Source organism: Neolamprologus multifasciatus, chromosome 12 (genome assembly GCF_963576455.1).
Source record: "Neolamprologus multifasciatus chromosome 12, fNeoMul1.2, whole genome shotgun sequence".
NCBI lineage: Eukaryota > Metazoa > Chordata > Actinopteri > Cichliformes > Cichlidae > Neolamprologus > Neolamprologus multifasciatus.
In genome coordinates, this window is record NC_140450.1 from 7,289,029 (window position 1) to 7,310,596 (window position 21,568).

At 38.1% G+C, this 21,568-nt stretch overlaps 1 protein-coding gene across 6 annotated transcripts in view; it reads left to right on the plus strand.

The window, feature by feature from the left end:
- Nucleotides 1-2,178: 2,178 nt before the first annotated feature.
- taok3a (TAO kinase 3a) overlaps nt 2,179-21,568 on the plus strand; it is a 63,691-nt gene continuing 44,301 nt past the window's right edge. Inside the window, exon 1 of one of the 6 annotated variants that reach the window (XM_085179764.1) lies at nt 2,179-2,410. The gene's annotated coding sequence lies outside the window, so the exon portion shown is untranslated. Of the gene's footprint in view, nt 19,573-21,568 lie in introns of all 6 variants that reach the window. The other 5 variants (XM_085179760.1, XM_085179761.1, XM_085179762.1 and 2 more) reach the window with 5 other exon arrangements.

A 21,568-nucleotide genomic window follows, 5' to 3' on the forward strand; every position in this document is an offset into this window, starting at 1 on the left:
CATAAAAAGTGATAGTTTGACCCCAGTGATGCCAGTGGACGAGAATACTGTTAATCATATAATGCCCAATTCTACTCAAAGACAGCTTGCACTTCAGTAATGCACTTTGGTACTTAACTACCATTTCTACTCCAGTATATTTTGAATTCAAATATGATACATTATGTGGACAAAAATACTGGGCCACCTGCACCTGCAGGAGGTAAGCGGCCATGGAAATCCATACCACGAAATTCCTGATGCACAGTTTTGATTTTAATACTAAGGGACAGTTGCAACTCTGTGCCTCAGCACTTTGTGACCCTGCTTTGTAACCTTTACATGGTGTACCACTGTGTGGCTGAGTTACTGTGGCTAGTGTGGCTTTGCAACAACACCATTTAGTGGTATAAATGAATGGAAGAAAATTCACAAATGGACTTCCCACAGAGGCATGCTCAAATTTACTGAATGACCCATTCTTTCACAAATATTTGTAAAGGCAGGCTGTGCCATTGTGTGTACTCAGCGTGGCTGCTTGAGTTTTGTGCACCTGTGGCTATGGGACTGAAATCATCTGAATTAAGAACAATTAGGAGGTGTGCCCAAATACTTTTATAGATATAGTGTATTTTTTTACTCCATAAAATGTATTTTAAAGCTTGAGTTAGTTATTATTTTTTCAGATTTCTAAACATAAATCTACTGTAGATAAAGTTACCCAGCAGAATATGATTAATTAATCAACACCAAAGTGACACGATAATAAATCGTTAATTGTGAATGAGTGTTACAAAACATATGATTCTGCAAGCACTTTTGCTTGCACTAATAGGCAGTAATGCTAAATACATTTACATTAATTAAATTAATTCCATCTTAAAATGAATTTATTAACAAAGAATTGATGTTGGGAGTGTTACTAGGCCTACCTCTAGAAGAGAAAGGCACTTCACATTTATAGAAGAGAAATAAATGTTTAAATAGTTTACCAGTTACAACAAAGAGACACTGTAAAGATCCTATGTTTAGGGCATAACTCAAGCAATGGCTGATTGCAAACCACATCTGTGATTGCTTTTAACTTAACATGATGTATTGTTTGGCAATCTGTGTTTTCAGGTCTGTTTGTATTTTTACTATATTTTTAATAGTTTCATGTTACCTGCCCAAGTAGTAATGATGTAAATTAGTAGTTTTGGGTAAAAAATCTGGCATATCTACATTTTAGATGTCTATATGATGTCCATTAACATGCACTGTTCCTTTTAAACAATCAAAAGTAAAACTTTTGATTTGTTGGGGAAAATAAGTAAGAATACAACTTTTTTTATTGATGGTCTGAATACTTGTTTCTCCACATTACAAAACAGCTATTCAGTAGAATGGAATTAATTTAAACAGATCTAGATTTTTATACTCTTAAGTGCCACTTCTGGCATAATGTCTGTATTAGGAAACAGGTCTGGATAAGCCTGAAAATTATAATACTTGAGTTCATTTTTATTATCATATTAAGGAGTGAAACTACAATCCACACATTCCCCTCACCTTACATCTATGCCTACACATGTCCTTATTTCCATGCCGCACCCTCCCTCCCCATTTTTCCTGTTTGTCATCCAAAAGGTATCAGTGGAATCTGTTAGGCCAGGAGCCAGTAATCATTATCAGCAAATATTCTTCATTTGCATCTGAGGTTGAGGTCCTTGCTAGTGAATACGCGGTATTCGTTTCGGATCAAATATTGTGGTTTCCTGTGCCCCATCCTACTCCCCCACTGGTTTTTATTGGTCTCCCCGCTCCCCCGGCCACCCTATTGCAAAAACTCCTGGAAACGGCCCTGATGCAGAATAAACGCAATAATTTTACAGTTAAACTTCCAAAGTACAACAGCAGGTGGCATCATCGCACTGAGCATATTTAGCAGACTAGCTGGCTTGCCATCTCTGAAGTTGCAACAGAATCGGGATGACTCAGTCCATGCATCTTTAATGATTTGCAAAGGAAATTGGGTAAAGGATTGTTGGTCGTTCACTTTTAATAATATCTTTATTAATATCTTTATTTTTGAATGCTGCGCCACTGTAAGAATGATTCATACTTTAAAAAATTGTATTGAATTCGGACAAAACAACTGAGCATAAAGTACACGCAAAACAATCAGTCAGACATATATTATGTGGAAAATACCAAGCGCGCAGAGCGCACATCCTCCAGCGGTCGGTTCCCGACACGAGACAACTTTATTTCCGCCTGTCTGTCAGAGTGGCTGTCAAACACGGGCTAGGGGTTGTGCTCCTGCTGCTCCGTCATTCAGGAAGTCTAGACCAACTGACAGCACTTCGAGAAGTCACAGCGAAATATCTAGAGTCGGACAAAATAACCCTGAAGTGCGTACGCTTTTCACCAAGGACGAATTTTACAAAAGGTGAGTAGTTTTTTCACTCTGCTGTTGCGCTGCTGTCAACGTGTGTCCCCATCCACTGTAACGGTTAACAGCTCGTGCTAAAAGCCTCGCGCGCTGAGAAATGAAAATGACACTTCCTCTTGTCTCAACGGCTGAGCTACTGTAGCTAAATGTCAAAGCGGTAAAAGTGGATACAAAGGAGTAGTAGTGTCGATTAGGTTGCACCTGAAGTTGGTAATGACTATCATCGCCTGTTTTCGACGTTGTTCGGCTTGTTGTTTGAACGCAACTCAGAGGTGGTGAGTACGGAGACAAGCATCAGCTCGTTGGGGTTAAGTGCGTAGGTTTGCTTTTTAACGGCTTTAACGAAGTGTGCACGTTTGCTCGTTATTGCACCTTTTTAAGCCTAGGCTGAATTGTGGGTATTTTTTACGCTGTGAACTGACGAAGAAGAAGCTTTGCTGTTTGGTTTGTTCCTCGGGGGGTGAGTATGCTGAGCAAACGAATGACAGCTTGTAGTGAAGTGAACGTTTGGTTTGTTTGTTTTTTTGCAACAGACAAGGTGGCTGGGTGGTGTATAAACTTGCCCCTGGTGTTATTTTAGCAGTCTCACGCAGTGTGAGTGTCAGTCCGTTTGAATCTGTCACGTCCAAAATGACTGTGGTACCTTCCATTGCACATTGTTGTGAGTGAGCTTTTACTATCAACGCACGGTCACAATGGCTTTCGGTTGAGACAGTGTAACGTCCACTATGCATGACACTATGCATACTTTTACTACGTCTGTCTGAAGCCTTTTTACACAGGCGATCATGATCTGCACACCCTGTTTTGTTCTGTTTTTGTGGGGGTTTTTAGGATTTAGATTGTAGGATTAGACTGCACTAATATAATGCAAAGACAACAACGGTACGTCATTCATTGTTTTATTATATAAGTCATTCATGGCTTGAATTGTACCGGACATCTTCACCTGCACACGAGACGGTGCTCCATTAAATGGGCAGTAGTTAAAAGTAAATGTAGGCTAATACGACGCGCTCGAAATGGCAGATGTAGATAGCAAGCTGAGCGCTAAAACCCAAGCTGACCCAATATGATGTCATCTCTTGTGTGTAGAGCGCATGAGTGAGAGGAAGCAGACCCGTGTTTGACTGCTAAACTGTGTCATTTGTAAAGATTTATTTTAAGAAGCCTGCCCACTCAATTTCAGGCATGGATCGCGGGAATTTAATCCCGTATTATGACACTGCACCTGCATGCAATTCACATCGATTTGTAGTATTTTTTTTCTTTTTTTTCTGTTATGTCATTTAGCTTAGGAATGATGCACTGTAGATGAAAACCCTGTGTGAATCAATTTTGCACACTGTAGTTTTACACAGTGGTTTACTCATCTTGAGATAATGTTAATTAAGTATTGTAAAACTGATGTCAGTTCTCCTTTATAACATCTGTCAAGTTTGTCTTTCTGTGCTATGTCCGAGTTTCTGTGCCCTACTTCGGTTTTGTTCAAAGGGCAAATACGTCACTGTTGTGCAAGTGTGTTGTGTCCGTTTTTCACATCATTCACATCTAATCGGTTCATCGATCACCCAATCGCAGTTTCACTGAGCTAGGGAACAGAAAGTGTCACACTTCCTTATTGGTATCTCCTTTTATGATTTTGATTGTGCCATTTTCTCTGAATGTTTCAACCCCAGTCCCAACATAGACTAGATGTTAAAGGTACATGTAGATTAATGGTGCACAGATAATGATTGGACATAGTATTTTAGTTCACATTTCAGATCAAACCACAAAGTGAAAAGGGATCTATGCACTAAAAGAGGCTCAAGAAGTGCTTTTACTGTGACAGTGTAGAAAGATTAAAATATTTTTGGAATTGGTCGGAGTGATATATGCTAAAATGATTTCAAAAGTAATTCCACTAAACCTCAAGCTATTTCTTTTCTGTTTGTAGCAAGGAGGGCACGACTACAGTTAAAATGAAGAACAATTAATGAACCTCAGTTGTTTGAATGCCAAAGAGCTAATTGTGACGTGTTTGTTGGGTGGGGGAAACACTCAGAGGCCAAATATTACCCACGGGATAAGATAAATAATGTCAATTCTTCCACTAGATAGAATAACACATATATTAAAAGACACAAAGTATAATTGAAATGGTTTGGGTGACATTTTGATTTTTGTGGATGATTTGGATCTAATAGGAAATCAGTGTGAAGTGAGCAACAGCCATCCTATACCCATTTTTACAATGTTCACAGAATGTTTCGTCTTTAATGTTAAAAAAAAAAGTAGTTTGGGTATTAATTACCTTGTATACTAACAAAATGAGTGTTTTCCTGTTTTTTTTTTTTGTTTGTTTGCATGTTTATTTGTTTTTAACTTGTTTATTTTTTAAAAATTGTTGATAAAAAATCTAAACTATTTAAACAAATACTCAGTGCACAGATGTAGAGGAGACAGAGGTGCGTGTGTGCGTGCGTGTGTGTCTGTGTGCGTGCGTGTGTGTCTGTATTCTCATGAATTCAGGAAATCAGTTAGTGCTTTCAAGAAGGCAAGGCATCATGAAATAGAACAGTGGGGAAGGACAGCCTCAAAATTAGTAATCTAATTCAAACCTGCAAGGATTCAACATGCTGGAGAGAGAAAGTGAGAGACATGATGGCTTAGTGTGCTCTGACTCTGTTGTTCTACTCCATAGCCAAATCCCTTATCCTAATGAGAGAATTTATTCTGTTGGGATCTTCAAATTATTGCATTAATGTCACAAAGAGGAAATGGACTCAGCAGAATGGAAACCACAGTTCCCAGTCTTTTATGACAGACGTGGCTTGCTTCTTCTGGGTTTGTCCACATGTTATTGGAATGTACAATGGGCTGCAGCAGATTATCTGTACAACAGACACTGCCATCTTATAAAACAGGCTATATTAGTTATAATAGTTGTCCTGACCTCTATGTACCCTTTATAGGTCTCGTAATATTCTGCAGCGTCTAATGCAATCTCTGTCTGTCTCAGTGAAATCCTGATTTGTTTTATTTCAGAGAAACTAGAAGCCACTGAAGCCCTCTACTGGCTTTACCGAAGCTGGGATTTAAAAAAAAAAAACAACCCAAAAACTTATCACTGGGAAGAGTTTAACTGTATCAGCTATAATCGAGAAATTAAACTCCCAGTCCCCCTATGTGAATGTTAAAGTTATCGAGTTGACCTGTTCTTTTGAAAAACCTAGACAAGCCTACTAGTAAGCCTCTTACAGTTTGGAAACAATTATGTAATAAGGTTATTGGCATTGTCATATCCACATATTTGAAATGGCAATTTTGATATTTTACAACAATTTAACCCCTCAATGAGCAAGAGCTGAATTTGCTTCTAGGTGAAACCTGTTGAAGTGAAAAGCTTTTTCCTTTCACATGATGAAAGGCTGACTTTTCAAACCTATATTACAGAATTGTCAGTTATCCAGTGCCACAGCAGTTTGGTGGTTTATGCTACAGTGGCAGGGCACATCAATATTAAAGGGCTTCTGTCAGGCTTAATGTTATGCAGTGATCTGGTTTAGGATGTCTGATACAGGAATGTTGTCTCAGATGGTAAGGAGAATTATGCCGTTTCTACCCCCACCACTGATGTGTTCATGCATACTGCTTTTAATGATGATTTCAGTTGACAGCAAAACTCTGCACTGCTGCAAGATCATAGTCTTGTGAAGCCAGCAAGAGAGAGTACCAGCACAGATATGTGTTAGCAGAATTTATCTATAGAAGCACTTTGTTTGATTAGCCAGTCAGAACTACCTACGGTACACATGTGCATGTTCACAGTAGGTGCGTTCCTAAATCTTCTTTTGGTGTGCATTAAAGCAGTGTTTGTGTCCAACTAACAGTGTCTATTTAATTAAATGTGAAGATGGTTAGTTCCTCAAAGCCAATGCCCTTTTTATAAACCATCTGTTGATTCATGTCCAGCTCATAGTTTCTTTTATCGGCATCACTTCTGGATTTTTATGGCAATGGCGTATTTGCACCACTGACCATCATGGGGAAAAATGTGAAATGGATCTAGTCAAGGCCCAGCAGCTGGTGCAGACCTGAGTCATGGCCTTGGTCTACTGAAAGCTGTCTCAGAGGGGGGAAGCCACGGCCCAGCAGATGTCTCATCAACAAATACCTCCCCAGTGAGTGTGCCACTTCTGCTGTTTACTTGCCACCTTGCACAGCTGAAAACTGTATTAGTCAGACCAACCACTTTAGATCTTGAGCAGAAGTATTCAGCTGTCGCCCACTGAAGTTTTCACAATGAAAACATTGCACACCTAAAAAGGTAATTATTGCAGCAGTTCTGATCTAAGTATGTGTGTGCTTATTCATCTGGAAATTCCAATTGGATTTTATAGGCTTTTCACTAGTGTAGCATCTGGCTCAATTTCTTTACTGAGCACAATAATGTATGTGCTGCATACTATTATGCACCACATATTGGTTGTTAAATACGTCATTCTTCCTAATGTACTACATGTCCATTGTTTCCTTCATTGTTTTTTTTTTTTCTTCTTCTTTTCAAATTGTGTCACAAGAAAGGCATTTTGGCAAATTAGCCTCTGTGGGTGTGGGAGGTTAGCATGAGTGACTTGATTACAGAGCTTTATTAGAAGTGCGCATCCAATCCCCTGGCTAGGTTGCAGCTGTGACCATGAGTAGGCCCCTCCACCCACCCTCTTTTCAACCCCTATTATGTCCAACTACATCTGTCTGCCTTTTTTTTTTTTTTTTTTTTTTTTCGTGAAACATGCAAGCCTATCCCTGCTCTTCTATGACTAGGCCAAGTTGAAGTGCTGAGGAATTATGAGGAGCCATCACCATCACCCAAAGAGACATTACCAATGCTGATGGCTGACTTGTCTTATCTCTGCCCACCACTACCCCTCCTGGGCCTAAGGCTTAATTTAGCCTGGCAGAATGGCGGAAAAGACTCAGACTGGACTATTTTTAGAACTACATGGTTCACTGTAATATGGGTCTTTAAAAAATTGAAAGTGTCATGTCATAGGCCTACCATTTGCCTCTGTTCTGCTGACTCTCCCCTGCATGCAAGCCAACTGGGAAAACTCTAGTATGCACTGTGAGCCTCATAGAGTGGGGCATGTCAGCAGGGCTTAGGATGCATGAATGTGATGGACACATTTACTGATGTGAGTGGGGGTGAGGTAATACACCGCACCACATCTATTTTGGGAGCTTCTTTTGGCTGCTCAAAGCGTTTTTGTGTCACACAGTTATTCACCATAATTTTTCACTCAGCACCTTTGCTAACATGTCTCCAAACTTCATTCATTTATTTCAGAGCACTTTTCATTGGTGTGAAGGTTCAGAACCTTCATGTTTGCAAAATTGTGGATGCTGTGGTCAACAGTGACCAGCAGTAACCATTATAATAGCTTTTATTCCATAGCACTTCTGAAAGATCTATAGGGCATCTAGGATCAGTAGTGCTACCTAACATGATGTGAATGTTTGATAACTTCTCATCATGTGAGCTACCAAAGTGCATGCCAAAAACGCCCTAGTCCCAAGGGAATCTAGGCCTCTGCCCAAGCTCTGTGCAGCTCTAATACTGTGACTGGACAGCCTCCATTGGGTCAAGTGGAGATTTGTTTCTGATGAAGCTGGGGGAGATTGTGCCGTGCTGTCACCAGCCAGCAGTGTATCAAGATAAATGTGAGTTTTATTTTTCATTTTTAGCTAACTCTGTATTTCAGCCTGGCTTCTTTCACAGGCACTTCTTTAAAAGGCAAGAAACAAACAAGGCATGGTGGTTGGACTAAGAAACAACACTGAATATCTCTTGCTCTTGCGTCTCTTCCCATAGTTGCTACTTTCCAGCCAAGCTTTTTGTGTTATCTCTGTATTCATCAACCGGACTGTTGTATCATAATGAATGAGGAACATAGGAGTTTCTCATGGAAAAAAAATGTAAGGCCAGCCAAAGTAAGTACTTCAGCCACCCCTTTCTTGCTTAATAGTGTTTACCAGGAGAGCTTTTGATGCCTTTATGAACCCTGAGAGCCTGGGGTTAAACTGAACAATTGTCCAGTAACACTGCGACTTACCAGTCAACACCCAGCCCCACTGCTTCCCTCAGTCATTATAGTTTACTCACTCACTCTCTCACACACAGGCTCTCATCATGACCCAGAAGGCTGCAAACCTTAGCATAATTGCAAGGATGATATCGTCCCAGACGGCTAGATAGGAAGTACTTGCATTGTTAGGCCAAGAGGGTATCAAAGAAGCCGACATGCATACGCCCTCACTGGGTTGTCATAGACGGTAGCCAGCCTGACCCACGTCCAGCTATTGTTTCCTGGTATGATACAGGAGCCATGTCAGATAGGAAAGCCTATTGTGCTTTCATAAACAATTTAGAATGAAGTATCAAGACAATATTACTGCTAGATTAGATGCCAAGCTTCAAGTTGCTTGTTTAAGTTGTGATTATTATAATACACAGTATAATTAAGAAGTTATTCATTGATTAGCTTTCAAACTGTTCATTGTATAGAGAAATTAAATGAGCTGTGCTGAGCATTGGTACTCCATTACACATGACTGCTCTGATAATAAATGAAACAGAGGACCAGCTGCAGGCACTGCATTGGTCAGTACTTGATATTCATCAAGTCTAAAAGCTTCTGTTGGTCTGCCACTCCTTTTTATTCCTCTTCAAACATGAAAACATCCTTTCTCTGACTGTGATATATTTGGCTATTTGTTACAAAATGTTCCTGTTATTTATTTATGCCACTTCCCTGTATCAAAAAATATTTGCAATACAAAAACGCACATGATTAATTATTGATTTGGCAACACATAAAGAACTGTAGAGTTTTGTTGACCACATGGTTCATGACCTTCTATCAGTGTGTACCAGTGATATCACAGTGCACAATTAAAGCAGAGATGCAGGGATAGTAAGACTTTACCAATTCCAAAGTGACATGGTGCCAGAGGCGTTGAAGAACTTAATAGGTCCCACCAGGAGCGGCAAGCCTGGACTACCAGTCAAAGCTCGAAATGATGGGAAAACACCAGGATAATTACGAAAAAAAGCTCAGGGTGATTTACTGATTAATGACACTGTTCTTAAAATCTTTCTAGCACTGCTATTTTTCTACATGTGTCCTGGAGCAGGAAATGAGGCTGAATACCTTCAAAATTGTGATAGGAAAGAAAGTTGCATACAGCTAGGCTGCACACAATGGTTTTTAGCATTTTTCCATCTGGTTCTATTAATGGATCACATAAAAAGTACAATGAAATTGAGATTGTTAGTATCACAGATCTTGCTGCGAGAACTACCTGATTGTCAGTTAACAGCTAATTAAAACTAAATCTGTGGGCATACAATTAAATGATGAAAACATTTTAATAATACATTAGTTGTTAAAATAATTCATCAATCAAAGAAGAATTTCCTTTTTTTTTCTAGATATAACTTCGGAAAATAGAAGTTTAGAAGTGCTATATACAAAATTCAGGACCACTGAGTACTACATGACCATCTCAGACCGGAATATATAGCCACACTTTTCCCCCTTTCACATTTCATTTCCAACCTTACTGTTTGAACATGGCATACAAGCGTGACAAGATTGTTAACACTTTTAGCCTTTAAAAAAAAAAACAACCAAAAAACACTGGGTAGCTTTTACAGGCTATGAGTCACCTGATGCCCCCTATTGTGATGCGTATCTGACTGCTTTTTTGTTGCTCTCCTCTGCACTCTGTTACACTGTGTGTTTGTGTGTGCCTGCACCTCCAAGAAGAGGAGATACAAACCGAAACTGAGAACAGCAAAATGGCAGTCGTTTCATCTCTGAGAGACAGCTGAAAAGAAATAAGTGGACATAATTTATTTAAATATCAGAACAAATATACTTGGAGTCAATTCTGGCATGTAGGGCAAATTAGGAGTCATAATTTTGCTGGTGTGGCCAAAACAATCCACATAGAAATAGCTTGGAGTGGGCATGCACTGGCGCAATAATACATACAACAGATTAGGACTTTCGCAATGAATCTCCTCCCTCGGATCGCTTAGGTCATTATAGTTAAACTTAGCACTGTCATTCTGGCCCTGGGGAACAGAATCAAAGTGCAGAACCGTGTGAATGTTGATGAAACCGTTGAGCACTGCGAGGCACATCATAAAATCTCTACTTAGAATATTTACTGGTAGCACTTGTTGCAGCCGGATCACTGAACCATGCTCCATTTAAGTGCAGCAGGAAGTGTTATGGAATTTCTTATTTTTTATTACTCTTCATAATTGACCAGACCAACCACATCTCCTTAACAGATGCACATATATGCAGAACCATCCTCATCACAACATGGCATAAAAATACAAATCACTAACTTTTTAAATAAAATTCTCTATAACATTGGTGCTACCTTTAAGTTATTTGTATGGGTAAAATCTGGCCTCCATGGGGAAGATATCACATTTATTCCCCATGTCGGTTTTTTTTTTTTTTTGTGAGTGTGAGTAAAAGAGGCTTGGATGAATCAGTAAAGATCTAAAAGAGGAAAGGGGGGAGGCTAAGTTCTGAGCCTGAATTAATTCCCAGACTAATTGCGGGCAGACTTTACAGGGGATAAAAGCTGAAATCCTAAAGCTTAAAGCTCATGGGCCCTCTCCCACTCTGTGTAAACTCCAATGATGATGTACATAATTTATACTGTCAGTGTATATTTGAAAAAAGAAGAGGAAAAAGCAAAATACACGGGAAATGACTCAGTGGCCTAGATGCATGTTTCCTTTTTGGGGTTTCCTCTGCTTAATTTCCTCCCTTCATCTTTCTCTTTCATTTTACTTTAGCATGCTGTCTTTTCTTTTTAAAAGGCAGAGTAAAGAAAAAAGGTTATAGGTTGTTTCTCCTGATGTGTTGTATGCACTGAGACATAGTTTTGACAGATTATCAATCAAGAAAAATACATGTTCCCTTTGATTCTCATTAACATACAGCTAAATCAGTTGAGGCACTGTGACATGAGCAAGCAAAGTTTGTTGTGTTTGTCTAGAACAACATGCAGGCTTTGACACACACCTCTTATGGCCCTACTCCTTATAATTTTTTTTTTTTAATCATTATTTTGGTCTTTTCACGGTTAACTGACAGACACAGGCTCCATTAGAAAACGGCAGTGGTATGCTAGCGCTTGCAGGACGGCTTTATTCAGTCTATTATAAAGCTGACATCTTTGGGAGACCTACCCATTAATGTATAACTGTGATATGCAACATCCCATGAGGCCTCAACAAAAGACTGCATGACATCATCGCTATTCCTCCAAGAACACGGCCTTCAAGAAAGTCAGAAAGGGTGTCTTCATCTGTCCCACATAGGAGTCTTAAATGGAATCCATTCACTGAGCTGTGAGATTTAGTGTAGACTCATGTTCATTGCTTTGGCTTTGTCTGAAGAGAAGGCAGTATTGCTCTGAATTCGACAAACCTTGCTCGGCAGATTAAGAAAAGAAGGCCACTGAAAAGATTAAGATACTTCTCCAGGCAAGGAATCTGAATCTTTGTTCTAAGTCTCTTGCACCAGATTACAGAATTTAGGGAAATCTGATTCACTCACCCTGTTGGAGGCAAATGCTCATATGCAAAGACCGTAGTAGTTTGAGTTCCAATGATGGCACTGGAGCTCCAGTCATTCCCAGCTAATGGCAGCTCAACCTGCCTATTAAATTTTGCTCTTATTAAAATTTCATTATGAACAAAACTCAGCAAGTAGCGGCTACATGTCCTACTCAGTGTAATGACTTCTCTTTTGCACGGCTTTCACCATAAAGCATGCAGTAGGCCTCTATTAATCTTTCTGCTGCTTGATTGGAAAATCCTGTTGGGCTTTAGAGTAGCACTTCACTCAACTCAGCCCTTCACTATACATGTGCATGCGCACATTTGAAACTAGATCAGCTGATGTGTACTTCCACAAGTTAAAATCCCTGTCTGTGTGTTTTCGTGCACCTTCCTCAGTGACTATACTTCCATGTAGTGACTATGTGTATTCTTGTGTGACTGTTCATGTACAAAGTGTTTGTGTGTGAGCATTTTCTCATACGTTCAAGCTCATGCATTTTGCATGGCCTTTTGGGAAAGCAGAATGGGGCTACAGCAGTTGGATGATTCACTGTCTGGTGTGGGCATCTGACCACTACCACTTGTTACTGTGGTCTCAAGGACATGCCTAGTGAAGGCTATTGCTAAAAGACTCAAAGAGCAAAGAGTGTTCAAGTCTCTGAAGAACTTAAAATTGATGAGTACAGGAGTGTGTAAAATTCCTCAGTTATCAGTACTTGCCATGTCATGTTTTAAGTAAAGAATTCAAATCATATTCCTTTAAATATTATTGGCGTCTGTAAGGCCTTATCGCATAAGTGAACTGGATATTTCCTTTGTGTTTGTGCTGTGGGTGTGTTTTTTCTTAGTTTTTTTTAAAATTGGAATTATGCAACAATACAGCCCATCTGAAAAACTTGATTTGATGGGGGGTGTTTTATTCAACAGAAGGCAAATTATGTATTTAATTTTAGCCTTAGTAGTGCTGGAAAGTACTTTATCGACTGCTCATTGAAACACTGAAACACATTACTGACAACAGAGAAAGGTTCTGGTTTGCTATTTGGAGCAATCTTGAGTTCAGTATCTTGCCCATTGGCATGTAAAGGAGCTGGGTATCAAATAATTAGTGGACAATCCACTCTACCACCTGAGCAACTATCCACAGCTCTTGTGTGTTTATGTGTGGAACTGAAGAATATTTTTTCAACCACAATGAAAATCAATATAGTTGAGAATTGATAGTGTCATAAACAGTCCCATGGTTATTGCCTAGTCGATATAGCCTATCTAGTCATCCAGCCCCAGCTGAGCCTGCATAGATATGGCCAATGGCAGTGGATGTTACACACGTTTATACCAGTTTACAACCAAAAGCAGTCCAGTGTGTCACAGAGTGTCAGTAACAGCTCTGTACCTGAATGCTGAGACCTCTTTGACCTCTTTTTTTCCCCCCCTAATGATGTAAAGACACACGAGGCCCTGGTTTTACTTCAAAGTAAATTTGTTACTTTCCTATTTTCTTACCTAAACTACATCAGCACCAGAAATGGCTTTTAAAATGAACATTTTAAGCATTTCACACAGTAACTGTAATATCATTTTCGACTTGTGTAAATTGAAAACTATGGGTCTTGGTTCAGTTGATTTCTTTAGGTGTGAAAACATGGTGGAAAAATATCAACGTGCTGTGCCCCATGATTTGCCTCTCACCCACCCATTATCGTAGGCAAACTATGGGTATATATTTAGTCATGACATCATTACAGTAAATGTCCTTCATACTATACTCTGAAAGAATAATTTGCTCTGCTCATGTAACTGTAGTTTTTTTTGGTTATGCCACTTTTGTTAAAGCATTCAAAAGCAGTAGAGGGCTAGTGAAGTGGAAATTGTCTGAAATACATGCTTTTTTTTGTTTCAAGGTGAGATACAGGGCAGATATATGTATGCAGTTATGTGTTTGTCAGTCTATTTGTATGAGCAAGAATACATTAAAAGATTACAATAAAAACATTTTTTTTTCAAACTAGGGAGAGGAATGGAGCATGTGCAGAAGAAGAACCAGTTAAAATTTTGATTCAGTGTGGCTCAAAACCAAATGCCATCATCCTTAGCATAGCATGCAATCATTCCATACCCTTTTTTATGGTTGTCTTTGGGCTTTTTGCTTGGACCTGTCTTAGGTGAATCAAAACCATCAAAATTACAGGTTGCACATGTGGAAGGATTTATTTCTTAAATTATGCTTGCCCTCACTTACCACATTATACATGTATTTTGCCTGTGAAAATCTATAAATCAATTTAGTGTCTAAATTTCAAAACATAAATGATGTAAAAGTTTTGATGGCTTATTTAGAAGCTGCTAAAAATGCTGTAGCTTCTGTTTTACTGTAGAAAATTTAATGTTTGCAATATTAAGATTTAGAATATTCCAACCAGGTAATTATAGCTATTAATATGGCCGTAGATGTTTTTTTTCCATTGTAAAACTGTAAAAGATGCAAAGACACTAAAACCTTAATAATTTTAAAAAGTAATTTGCCGGGGTTAGAGAGCTATGATTGTGCTTGTTAGTTGAAATTAGGTGTCATCACCTGACAGTATGTAGACAGAGTCTGACAAATACTCTAAACTTGGTGACACACAATTGAGTTTTACGGATTAAATTAGGCTTATCTGTGGGATGATGATTGCAGGTTACACCTTGTTGCTCTGTTTGACTGGCCTCAGTCACCCAACCCTGTCATTAATATCTATAGTGCAGGCCCATTAGCTAGCTGGACTATCACCTGAGCAGGTCATAACAAATTTGAAGATAAAGCAAAATGTTTTGCAAAATGCTGGTATCTTGATATGTAATTGAGTGGGAGATCGTTTCAGGATACAGAAATCCATTAAACAAAACAAAACAATGAAAGGATAGCATTCTTTATTTAAGACCTATGACAGAGTTTTGACTTCTGCTGTTTGTAAACTGTCTAACAACATGAATCAAATATGGCTCAGTGAAGGAAAAAGAACTTAAATCATAAATCTTATTAAGCAGGAATCCACATCTCTTGCAACAACAAGTAGGCTGACATAAGTGTTATTTGTTTTCTTTTGTATGAATTCCCATCCCTTTCTTCTTACCAAGCCATTGTTAGTCCATGCCCTTTTGGGCTACATAGTGAACTGTTTTCTGATCTGATGCCCCCAGCAGGATGCGATCATCTGTCTGTGCCTTGACCTTTATGGTCATGGTGACATGTGGTTGCTGTTATGGAACTTAAACATGCTTTGAACTTGAACAATTATTGCCAGGATTGAAAGAAGACTCATGTTACAGTCAAATGTTTTACCCGAGCCATTGGTTCACCTTAAGCACCACTCCCACTCCACACTTTGTAATGATGTCACCTTACTTTATCCTTTGCTCCCATTATAGTTACAAGAGCTGCTGGAGGACTTTGTCAGTTGATCAGGAGTTTCATACAGAAATATAAATGCTTCTGAGGCAAACCAAATAATCTTTTCAGTTCACATAATTGTAAAGTTAATTATATAAGACAACTGACAAAACATATTGAAAGAGATAAAAGTGTCTAAGTAAAAGATAAAATGAAAGGATTTGCAAATGATAAAGGGCTTCATCAACAATCTACTAATGGTAATTTTGTGGAGAAACTGTTTTGGACTACAGCTGTTGTGTGTTCATTATCTATTCCTGGACATCCTAACACTTCACAGCAAGAAAAACACAGGTGTAACTAATCCCATCAGTGAAAAGTTGTTTGTTTCAGTTTTAAAGTGATGCGGTCATTTTAATATCATCTGTGCTTTCACTCTTGTGATGTTTTTGAAACTTCCCTAAAAGGCAATGGTGTTTTAAAGGAATTTGATCTGTGTTGTTGAGTGCCTGGAAAGTGCCAATTAAAAAAGGAAAACAAATACTTTTGAGAGGTACATTTTTCTAATTACCCTGGGCCATAAATTAAGTCACTTGTGACTTCAGACCACAAAGGTACAGTTATCAAGTCGTAGAGTTCTTGAATTAATCATAATTTGGAGACATTTTTAAAATGTGTTTTGTTTGAAGGGGTCTCAAGCCAAAAGGCTGTGTAAAAACATAGATGAATACAGTCCATCAAATAAAGATGCAATTAGTCTTAAGAGCTTTACAAAAGAAGCCAAATGGACTTTTGGTTTGCAAAAATGGTTTCACCTCTCATCCAACAGGCTTCTTCATTTCTGAAGAAGGATGCAATTACTTTCATTTCACCAGTTACTTCACTAAGACTAAACATTATTATGAGCTCTAGAGACAGAGACCTCTTTTATCCTCTCTTAATATCTGCCATCAATCTTTCTCTCATTTTAATCAAAAGATCCATTATTAGCACATATTACCTCTGTCTGTATACACATACAGGAAAGTGTACTTTTACTGACTCATACTGTACATACTCATACTGACACACAGCCCAAAGCCAGCGTACAAATTTTGTCCAAGCTAAAAAGAGAATATCTAGGTTAGTGTGAGCCCTGGGGCTAATTCAAGTGTTATTTTATGGTTGTATTTATATTTATTTATTAACATCACCTTCTCCTGGGGACCATGAGTAAGTCATTGTTGCTAAGGTGCGCGCAAACCCTGCAAACCACTTCAGATTAATTGAATGTTTTGGATATAATTTGCATAAATCCAACATGTGCATGTTGGTGTTTGTTCAGTGAGTCAGCTTAGAGGAGGTGGCGCTGGTGGAGTCGTGCTTTTAAAATAATGAACTGATCCTGTGCAGGGCCTACGAGGGTTTTCAAAAAATAGAGTTTGACCAAAATGATTGCCCAGGAGAAAAGGAATTACATAAACATGGACCTCCCACATTTAGACATGTTTTAATTGCAGGCATGTCATAGAAGATAAAATATACAACAGAAAGCTGCCATGACGCAGCTGTAAGGGTCATAAAATAGCACACTGGAGTTTAACTGTTTCTGAGATTAGGTAAGATTCAGAATATTTTTATACTGGTTATGGTAATACCAGTTTCTAAACGGTTATATTTTGACATATGTCTGTGTTAATACTGAATCTTAACAGTTAAAGAAACAGATTTATTCTCTTTAGTTAAAATTTTAGAGCCTATACTTTATTAAACACCAAAATCAATATTAAATTACAACAAAGTTGAAAGTGCTGAAGATTTTTACTTCAAAAAACATAAATATCAAAACACAGTCTTCATTCTCTGGCACTGTCTGTATGTGTAGAAAAGAGTCGTAAAAATCCTGTTATGTTTTCATCCACCTTAAAGTGGAACAAAGGCGTGTCTGTGTTTGATGTCAAAGTTCAATAACTCTATTGTCTCGTGCTTTGTTGGCCTTGTTGACTGCATGCTTCCCTGTCCTTCTTTTTTTGTTCTCAGTTCTTTTAATAGCCTATCTTTACCCTCTTTAATCCCTTTGCTTTATTCATATCAGTTTTGTTTATTTGAACTGTAGAGTAAATAGAAACCTTTACTTAAACTGTTGCAAAGGAAGATGCAATTTGTTCTTGCAAAAAACAAACAAACAAAAAAACGTGCTATAGCTTCCTGCCTGTTCAGTTTTTTTAAAGCCAGTGTGATGCGAGTAGTTGTCAGATGTTCTGATTTAGAGTTTGTAGATAAAATATTTACATGGAAATATTGGATGTGGGATCCTCAGACAAACTGAATGTCTGACAAATATAAAAGTGCCATAAAGAAGTCAAGTACACTGATTTGCTGTGTGCCTACACTGGCCTAAAAGCACCACAACTATGAAATGAATGTCTGTCTAGGTGTAAAATATTTACAAGGCCATTTGTAGAAATGTGCATATACTACCTGAGCTCTCACACATATTTTCTGATACTTTAATAAGTTTTTATTACCATATTGAGATCAGATTTTCTGTGTATATTTTTCCTCATTAAGGGGAAAATTAACTATTGAACTCTAGATTATCTATGCAGATATTTCACAGTATGACATAGTTATCGTTTAGAACTATCAAGATAACAGTGGTGACTGCAGCTGTCAGATAAAAAAGCAACTAAAAATCCTGTGCTGCAGTTTACATTTAGAAATATGTTGTATTCTGTTGGGAATTAAAAAAACAGAACTTCTAACTCTTGCTTGGATTGTTTTTTTAAAGCAGCTGGGGTGGTTCTTTACTTTTTTGGTGCAAACTTTAGAATTGTTCAGTTAGGATTGAATAAGTTTAAAACCAGAAATCTGTTCAGAACAAAACCTATTCCAATGAAAATGGTGGTCTCACCATCTTCCATATATTTCTGAGAGAGAGGCAACATTAAATTGCTAATTAAATGCATTAAATTGCTGTTCTTGTTTTCATTAATACAGCTTCAATACTGTACTGCCCACCAAACAGGTAATATGCCCAGAACAAATTGCATCTTCCTTTGCAACATAGGATGGCCATTTTTCTAGGGATGTGTGCATGTAGAGTTGTGGTCACAAGTCTACACACACCATATAGATGAATGTCATGGTAATTTGGCCGTTCAGTGATTTTTTTAAATTTATTTATTTATTTATTTTTATTGAACTGCTCTCTTTCTTGTTCTTTTTGCAATTGATATATAACCAAATATTAGTGAGGGGGGGGGGGGATGTGTTTGAGGCTGTATATATTCAAAATTGTTTATTAAATTATTTTATTTAAAGGCATTAAAGATGTATGCTGAACAATCATTCCATCATGGAAAAAGGAGCAGTTCAATAAAATAATTACAAACCAAAATTATCATGTATGCTGATATGCATTGTTGACAGTTGTTGTACTAAGTGTATAGTGGACTGCAGAAGGCTCAAAGTAAAGGGAGACTTGGCCTACTCTCATCACAAGTGGAACAGCATCTCATTCCCTGTTTTGAATAATTTGGAGCTTTTGTAGTTAAATGATTTCTTCTCCTGCTCGTCATCTCTACTTCTTTCTTTGTTGTGTGTGTGGTTGTAACCTGTTGATCCTCCAGCTCCCAGCCAGACGTGCCCAAAGATAAACCTCCTGCTCTTCACCTTTTACTTTCTCTTATGTGCAAAATTGGCTGTGAGGGACTGTTGAATAATTTAGCAGCCTGGTGATGGGGCTCTGTGACACTGCTCTTAGTGTGTTTACTTGTTTCATTGTGTGTATGTGTGTGTGTGTATGTGTGTGTGTGTGTGTGTCTATGTTTGTATTTATTTAGGGAGGAGGGGTTTGGAAAAAGACAGTGTGTGAGAGAGACTGTGAGTTTGGGAAAAAACAAGACAGTAGACCACACACACTATTGACAGGGTTGGAAGAAAATGTTCAGCTGAAAAGGCACTAGCACAGATAGTTGCCAGAGAGGATGAATGGCTTTAATGAGAAAACTCCAGGCTTTGCTCTAGAGGGACAGACACACAGACCGACCCCTCTGTATTCATGGGATTTCTCTGAAAAAGCTTTCACAGTGAATGAAGGATGGTCTTTGTGCAGCAGAATGAGTGTGACCAGTGCTGTGCGTATGTTTGTGTGCCTGCATATGTGTGAGTATGCCTAGCTTTCATTACCATTTTCAGACAAGTGCACATGTGTCCAGCGCACAAGGTATGCTGGCGATGCATTAATTGGGGGATGTTTTAGATACCACACAGGTTGGCAACTTCATTACCTCAGTACAAATGAAAATCACTTGTATAGAGAGGCTTGGGTACTGTGAATTTGCTTTACAAGACTCCAAATTAGGATAAAATACTTTTGTAGCTTCTTGGATGGAAAAAATGTTTCAAAGCAACTCAGAATAATCTCCTCTGAACTTTTAGGTCTTGGAAAGAACATTTCAAAGATGATCCTTGTATATGCTGAGACTTATGTTAGATTATCTGTGTGATTTGATTTTGCTGGCATTATCTTTCACTGTGCCGAGATGGATAGAAGCAGTTTTTCCAGTGCAAACAATCAGAAGTAATGACTTTATTTTTAGCAAACCAACATTTCTATCTTCACAGAAATCTTTTTGTCTTGCATTTACTTTTTTTATTCCAATACACATTGTCAAATAGAAATTAAACTTTTTTAAATTTAAGATTTAAATTTACATGGCATTAAATGCAAAATGTTTCTATCTGAAAATCTTTTTATTTTTCATTCAGTTACTTTATAAATGAATTAATTGTTTGTTTATTGAAATTTTCAATACATTTTCATCACTACTCTCTCCACGTCTTAGATTAGATTAAGTATTTAGGCCTCTCAAGTCTAAGAGGCCTAAAGCCAAAGATATAATAGGCCTCAAACATTCTCATGTGTGAAGGCTTTTGTGTCTTGGTTGTGCTTGTTCCATTCTCATTACATAACACTCTGTAGGTCTACATAATTGAAAATGGCTTTTCTACATCAATGTGGAGATTAAAATTGCCATTGACCTACAAAGCTGTAAGACACAAAAGGGCCATCCTCCTCTGCTTTGTCACAAGTGTGCATTGTGTAACTTGGGACTATTGAGAGCCGTTCTACTGTAATAGACATCGCGAGTAACATTAGGGCCATTGTTGCTGGAGGTGCCCCTGAATCCGAATTTTTTAAATTATTGAAATTGCAATAATTGCAGGCTTATATAAAGTACAATATGCCTCTTTCAGAGGCAGGATTTCAACTTCAGTATTGTGTAAGAGCATAAACAGAAATGAAGCAATGGAATACATTTCATAGCATTCGTTGCTAATAGATAACTAAAGTCTTAGGTTCTGTTCTGACCAATTCTGCTTAAATAGAGGGACTGGGTAACACTATGGTAATATTGGATGAACCAGGACCTTATTTTGGTTACAGTGAATTGGCATGTCTTGGCACTTTATGGTTGATTACAGTAACTTAATCACCCCTTTCGGCATGTACTTCACAGTAGCTGCAGCAATGTGCTGGTAACATTATCTCTTATGCACTAGACTCACTCAAAACACTGGACCCATGTCACACACAATTTACACATACTTGCGCTTTGACCTTTTGGAAGATACGGGTATCAGCCTTCAATTTCACTTCACTAAGAGAATAGCACAGAGTCTGACGTTTTGATGCATTGTCTTTCAGGGACTTTCATGGCTGTTTTGAAAATGCATTTTAACAGTGAATATCTTTAAAGGCTGAAAGAATTTAAGATTATCAACATGTGTTAATGACAGTAGTGACCGGGAACATTTGGGTGGCATTATTTTACAATTAGAGATTTATTCAAAGTTTTTCTGTCTTGAATGATCAAAAAAGCTGTCTGGAGATACAGTATAGCGCACTTTATACACCACCATCAGTGACCCAGTGACTGTCTAAATGCTGGTTCTTAAACCTGTTTTTGCCATGTATTCTGGCAGTGCATTTGCAAGGAAAAAAAGTTTTTGAATCCTTTACCATTTGGAATAACCAGTTTTTGGCATTGATTACTAACAAAATATAGTGAACCCAAGCTGTTTTGATGAGAACTCATCTTTGTAAAATATGGGTTTGGCTTACTTATTGGATGAGTTGATTGACAAGCTCAAGCTT